Source organism: Macrobrachium nipponense, chromosome 46, assembly GCF_015104395.2.
Source record: "Macrobrachium nipponense isolate FS-2020 chromosome 46, ASM1510439v2, whole genome shotgun sequence".
NCBI classification, from domain to species: domain Eukaryota; kingdom Metazoa; phylum Arthropoda; class Malacostraca; order Decapoda; family Palaemonidae; genus Macrobrachium; species Macrobrachium nipponense.
The window spans coordinates 30,952,826-30,960,325 of NC_061106.1; the positions used below are offsets into that span (position 1 = coordinate 30,952,826).

Genomic DNA, 7,500 nt, shown 5'->3' on the forward strand with positions numbered 1-7,500 from the left:
GTTTAATTTGTGTACTTTTTATTTGATCCTTGTTAGTGTGAGTAGTACTATGTATGAGTAATAATTACATTTACTAAGTTTTCTCCTACTAAAATTTATTTCTTTCGGATCAAACATTCTTTATCCATCTCATAATATGGCATGCCTAGGTGATTCAACATGGGTACCCTCTATTTTCCCGAATTTTACCCATGTTTATTTTTGGGTGTTCTGATACATATTTACTCCATGAGATATTCCTCCTTGAATTACTTCTTTCCTAAATTTTGCTGATATTTTGTTGCATAGAGGTTTTACTGTATCAACTCCTAGTGATAATATAGTCATTCTTTTGTAAATTTCCTTATAATATTGGTAACGTTTTATTAATTTTATTTGATTTTTTAAATCTAAATTATCTATCTAATCGTCTCCTTACTGAGTGTTTTATTTTCATTAATTCTGGTAGCCTGTCAGATCACCGTGGAACTTTGTGTTTTGTAGGACGAGATTTTGGTTTTGGTATTACTTTATCAGCAGCATTTAATGAAAGCAACAAAAAAATTATTAGTTTCATTATGGCCTTTTCAATACTCGAATAATGTGACATTTCTAGTGTGTATTTTATATAGCTCCCAATATGCTATATACATATTATAGTGAGGGACATGATTTGCAGGATCATTCAGTAATAAGGAAATTCATACTAGGAAATGATCACTGGTGTACAAATCATGAACTGTATTCCAATCTAATCTGTCGACTATACTTGAGATGCATAGAGTTAAGTCTACTGAGGAAAATGCTCAATGAGTTTTTTTTAAATAATATGGGTTGATTTCATTATCATTTATACAGCACATGTTATTTGAATCCATGAATGCTTCTATTTTACTTCATGCTCTATTTACGATTAACGACATGGGTTCTCTAAATGATGAAGTGACGTCCTTCAAAAACATCCTTGTCTTTTAATTGCTCTTAATAAACAAAGTAGTTGATTCATCTATGCAGCTGAAAGAGGAGGAGCTTCGTCAAGTGGAGCATATTGAAGGTTTATTCTTTGGGAATTATCAGTGAACGAAAGTTCTACGTAGGAAAAAGCTTTTATATTTATGTAATGCCATACCTAAATACCAAATCTTTGGCATTCATATAGATTAAACATAAATACTATAATAAGTTTTCTAGTTATTGGTTAGCTGACATATCTTCATGCAAGAATGAAAAGGAAAAAGTAGAACGGGGTCTGTCCAAACATGTTCTTATCTGTCACTCGTTAGTCTTTCATTTTAACCCTGTATGTGGTTATGGTGTGGCAAATTACTTTCTCAAGAAACACTCCAACCTCACATTGTTTCAACTGCTTGTCTTGTGTTTCACGCTTTCTGATCATTGTTATTGAATTTGATAACTAGTTTTCTGGTTTCCTCAACCACCTCATTCAATAATTCTGCTGAAAGCACAAGGGAAGCAGCCGTATAAATCTATGGTGAACGAATGCAAGCACCGCTACAAATCACAAGAAAGAAATAGCTCGAGATAAAAACATAAAAAGGGCAGAGTTCCTTAATGCATACTCCCTAACCTAACTTGAACTAAGACCTGTTGTCTCTCCTGGCAAGGGAGATTTGCCCTCACTGCACTCTATCACAATATATACTGAAAGTGTTCTGGAAGGGTTCCTCCTTAAGTAGCCCAGAATGTCCCGGGCCACATAATCGGACCCGGTCGAGGGGACTCTTCTCCCCTTAGCGTTTTCTCCAACATAAAAGCTGCACTATTTCTGGGGGATTAGCCCAGCACTTTTAATTCCCCTTCTTTTTCTTCTTGTGCTCTTCAGGCCTGGTCTAGATAAGTATATTAGTTCGATGAATTTTTCTCTACTGAAACATTTCTCATCACTGAAGCTCCTCTCAGTTGGCACTTCTGCAATACTCCCATTATTCTCATTCATTCCAGGCACTCAAAACCTACAAGCAACTATTGTTGCTTTCAAATTATTATAACAAAACAAAATGTCAGTTTCTTGCATATTCACTCTTCCATGCCCTAACAATTTGACCCCCTATCGAAATTATTTCTGCTTTAAAATTCAGGTTGGCCCACATAATCATCAAAGAAATACGTCCAACTCTTCGCACTTACCATGAGTTGTCCAAACCAATGAAATCCTGCCTTCTCCGTTGACCTACTTAACTAGCCGCGACAAACATAATCACGAATGTTCATCCTGGTCCTGAACACCATGTCCTTTTAATGCGGAACTGCCAAGTGCCCCAATATCCTTCTTACTCTCTTTAATCACGTCTCTTATCCTACGTCTTTGTTCGAAGACAGCAAAATTCTACATACTGGAAACCCCGAGGCTTAATAAAGTACTTAAGTTTTTTTTTTTTTTTAACAAGGAAGTGGACAGCAGAATACTGTTCATTAACTGCAATGGCTTCATTGTTCTTTGGTGATTTTATTTAGTATCGAGAGATGGAAACGCTACTAATTTATTTATTGGCTTCCTGCAAAAGTAATTGAGTGGTTGACATTGGAATAACGGGATGAGGCCAAGCTACCTTTGAGAAGGCATTTTCTTCCTGTAAAGGTGTCAAAAGTCCTCCAAATAGACGTCTTCCGCCTTTTCAAGACTGGCTTTTGCTTACAGTCTGCCCCCACGAGGATTCGAACTTTGGCTTATATACTATGACATACACTCGACACTGACCAATTAGTCATCAAAGGAAAGATAAAGTTAATATCGACTCGGCTTTGCATAGTCCTAATGAATTCGATTTTGGTTTGACTTATGTCTTAAACGAATGTACAATTACTGTATAAAAATACCTTTTACGCTCTACACTATTATCCAAAATTTTCATTCTGAAAAAGAAGAAAATATTTTGGGATTTACACAGTAACTAATATTTCGGTTTTTTATTTAACATCATAGGTCAGAAATCGGACAAAATTGTGCCTACGAATTTTGGCTGCATATTCGTAATATGTTTGAAATCACGTGATCTGAATAGCAACGGATATAAGCAAGGGACAAACGTCAACAGATACTTATATTTCAAACGTAAAACTTCTGTATTTCTTATTCACCAAAAATTTCTAAAATTACTTTCTTCTGCAATTTATGGAACACAGTAAATGATTAAACTTATTAAAATAATACTTTTGATATATGCATATATATATATATATATATATATATATATATATATATATATATATATGTGAGTGTGTGTGTGTGTGTGTGTATATATATATATATATATATATATATATATATATATATATATATATATATATGTATATCTATATATATATAAATCGGGAATATATATTTATATCTATATTCATATACATATATATATATATATATAATATATATATATATATATATATATATATATATATATATATATACGTGTATATATATATATATATATATATATATATATATATATATATATATATATATATGAACATATGTGTGTGTGAGTGTGTGTGTGTGTGTGTCGATTGTGTATGACTCAGGCTACGTAGTTGCTAATCACCTGGACGATTAGTACAAAAAATCTATGCAATCTCGGCGTAGTTGGCAACTGGTTTCTAGGTCATTCGTCTCGTATTAAAAGGACAGAGATTCTTGCAGAACGGTACTTGTGTCTGAAGCTTCCCAGCGGAGGAAACCATACAAATCATTCTTCAAGATGGTAACATTAACTAAAGATTATTTTGCTTTAAATGATAAAAAAAACTTATTTTTCTTAGAAAAACAGAGGACTGTTTTGCTTTAAAGGATAAAAAAACGTATTCTTCTTAAAAAATAGAAACTAGTTGTTTGATAATAAGATTTCATTTCTTGAACCAAACAAAAACTTCTTTCAGTTTTCTTCTGAAGATCGAAAAAGAAACCCACACAATTACAATTCATAACGTGTTTACTTATAAATATTAAATATTTACATTATATTTTTACTCAATACTCGAGTACTTTCAGTCCGTAGCACATCTCTTGAGAAAGGGCCACAAATAGGACCTGAAAGTACTCGAGTGTTGAGTAAAAACAAAATGAAAATATTTATAAGTAAATACGTTATACACAGTAATTTTGTAGGTTTCTTTTTCAATTTCATTCCTTATTAGTACACTGAAGACGATACATAAGCGCTTTTCCTTCAATAGAGACTGAAATGCAAAAGTCATTCGGAAGAATCTCAGACTGATTCATTTATCAAAAATTGCTTCGGCAGTCTAGTGATCGAAACTGGACTCATGTTGAATCACGCAACATTCTGACTCTTTTACAGAAAGGTTTCACTTTGGCTCTCTTGACTGCGGTGTTGGTGGGCGTGGCATTTGCACAGCAATGCAGCAACTTCTGGTGTGAAGACAAAAATGATCGTTTATTGTGTTGTGAGGAACGCCGTAAGTTGTCTTCTACTAGCAATTCTTTCCGTTGATGAGTGAATTTCACTCTCTCTCTCTCTCTCTCTCTCTCTCCCTCTCTCTCTCTCTCTCGTCTAACTCTCTTAACTCTCTTCTCTCTCTCTCTCTGATGCTTTTGAGTTGTGAGAGAGGTCATTTTCGTAAATTTCCAAAATTTCTATTGTTGGATTAAGACATTTAAGATGAAACTCATCACTGAAATGTATATTATTAATTCGCGTCTTTTGAAAGATGATTTCTTGTTTCCCACGACAGCATCCTGTCCTTCACAAGGAAGGTGCCCCAATTCCAAGACCTCTTCAAACAGCGGTTCCGGTCCATTTGTAAGTGCCGTGACATTTAATTGTTAAGTAACTTATTTACTCTGTTATGCCGTTGTAATGATGTAATTACTTTGGAAATGCTATAACAATCTGAAATTTAATATATGTAATTACATGTATATATATATATTTTCGTATATGTCAACTGAAAGGGAAATTTGTAGTTTGTAGCTTAATGCGTCTATAAATATATATGAATCACGGTGATGTGATCAGACATATATATATATATATATATATATATAGATATATATATATATATATATATATATATATATATATATATATATATATATACATATATATATATATATATGTGTGTGTGTGTGTGTATTAGTTTAAATTACACAGTACTTACATTTATACACAAGCATATATACATGTATATATAATGAATTACATAATAGAATTTTGATTTCTATGGGTAATTGGAACACAGAAAGATGTTCAATTTTAGCTTTGGATATGACAATTTGCATATTCTTACGAATTCTTTTCCAGAAATGCGAAGATGACAGCGATTGTGAGACAGGATTCATTTGCTGCCACGACAAGTGCCTTAGACACAAAGTCTGCAAAATTGCTGAAGTTGGAAGCTCTTAGGATACAGCACTGATCAAGACAGATGTTCAACATGATTTTCAAAACAGGCTTTGTTTTTAACTGATAACGTTACTGCTTAGTACCTTTTAATACTAGAGCCACTTTTGAACCATTGTACTGTATTCCTGTTAGAGAAAAAGTAAATAAAAAAATGTGATGAAAAATGCACGTCTTGCCGGTTCATTATAATCCCTGTTTTTGCTGTTACTGGACTTTTATATATAACCGTGAGTGAAGGCATTTAGCCCTATAAAGCCTAAGTAGACATTTGTATGCTTTTTTTGGTATGTATATATATACATTTATATGTATACATATACATATATATATACACATATATGCACACATATATAGTATGCATGTATATATTAGGGATTTTTGAGGTCAAATGACACTCGTTTAAACAAAATGAAACAAATCATCTAATTGGCAACTTAACCTACCCTTGTTCCGTTGCATGCCCTCTTGGGAGTTGGCTGAAAGTCAAACTAGGCAAAGATAAACTCCCATGGTTACAAAAATATGCTTTTTATTTCCCAAAATTAGCTAATATTAAAATGGAATAAAATTAATTAACTCTGACTCAAAAGAAATGTTAAACTATCATATTTTCCTCAAAATCATATTTAAGTAAGTACCCCCTATTCCACTGAGCGTCCAAGCATTAATAGTTTTTTAATAGTCAAAACCAGTCAGAGAATAAACCCATTGGTGACTTCGAATCCATCTGAAATAAAGAGACCATAATTATGACATCACTTAAATATTAAAGTTAGTCAATAAAAAATGTGTGCTGCACCTCACTTCTCTTTCTCTAGACTCAATTAATTGTCACTTAAAATGTTAACCTTTTCAAAGTTTTTTTTTTTATGGTACCTTGTCTAAAAGACCTGCAACACCTCTTCCAGGTGTGTTCCACGCTCTGTCAATCAAAATCAGTGAGTCCCCCCCTTTGCAACTGTTCTTCGATATTATGTCATTTTCTGTTCATTACAAACACACACACACACACCGATTGGCACACAATAGGCATGCATTGCTTGCTTTTAACTCTGGATCTGCACGTTCAATAAAAAGATTCATATGTCGCAAGCTGTTTTGGAGAATACGGTCTAGTAAGAATTTGTAAATGTTCAGATTTGACGTTTAATTTACATTTTGTAGCATGGTTCAGAGTATTAGAATATCTGGGAGACGCTAATCGAACAATGATCCTGTGGCAGGGGTGTAAGAATACTACTTTTTAGTAAAAGGTTGGGCCCACCGCCGATAACTGTGTAAATTGCTGCTGTGAAGTGTTGCTTTTTAGTAAAAGGCTAGGCCCACCGCCAATAACTGTGGAAACTGCTGCCTTGCAGTCTTGCTTTTAAGTAAAAGGCTAGGTCTCCCGCTGATAACTGTGGAAATGGCTGCCGTGCAGTGTTGCTTTTAAGCAAAAGGCTAGGCTCAATGCCAATAACGGTGGAAATTGCTGCCACGCTGTGTTGCTTTTAAGTAAAAGGCTAGGCCCATCGGCGATAACTGGAAATTGCTGCCGTGCAGTGTTGCTTTTTAGTAAAAAGCTAGGCCCACTGCCGATAACTGTGGAAATTGCTACATTGCAATGTTGCTTTTTAGTGAGAGGCTAGGCCCACTGCCGATAACTGTGGAAGTTGCTGCCTTGAAGTGTTGCTTTTAAGTAAAAGGCTAAGCCCACCGGCGATAACTGTGAAAATTGCTGCCGTGCAGTGTTGCTTTTTAGTAAAAGGCTAGGCCCACCGCCGGTAACTGTGAAAACTGCTTCCTTGCAGACTACCTTTTTAGAAAAAGGGTAGGCCCACTGCCAATACCTGTGGTTGATGACAGTAAAGGCATGTGGTCGTAAAAATCCCCTTTGACAAACAATAAACCATGCCTGATGACGCCTCTGATGGAAGGCAGTGGAGAACGCTTATCAGGCAACCGACCCCTTAATTTAGGGATAACAGTGGGAAAGAAGAAGAAGAATTGAACGCTAGTGCGATAACTGACACCCCCATTGCAAACCAGTCAATGCGAACTTTGAAGAGCCTTGGTCTTGGGATATATTGCTTAACCTTGAAACGTGACCAAGATTCTTTTATTGTATTGGGTAAGAGGGTGAAATTGAATGAAAACAATCAAA

The 7,500-nt window shown here is 34.5% G+C and overlaps 1 long non-coding RNA gene across 1 annotated transcript; it reads left to right on the forward strand.

Moving 5' to 3' along the window:
• Window positions 1–3,604: 3,604 nt before the first annotated feature.
• On the forward strand, window positions 3,605–5,518 carry LOC135214600 (uncharacterized). The gene is made up of 4 exons (XR_010314430.1): window positions 3,605–3,695; window positions 4,293–4,410; window positions 4,687–4,754; window positions 5,256–5,518. It is a non-coding gene; the product is annotated as an uncharacterized LOC135214600 (long non-coding RNA).
• Window positions 5,519–7,500: the final 1,982 nt, after the last annotated feature.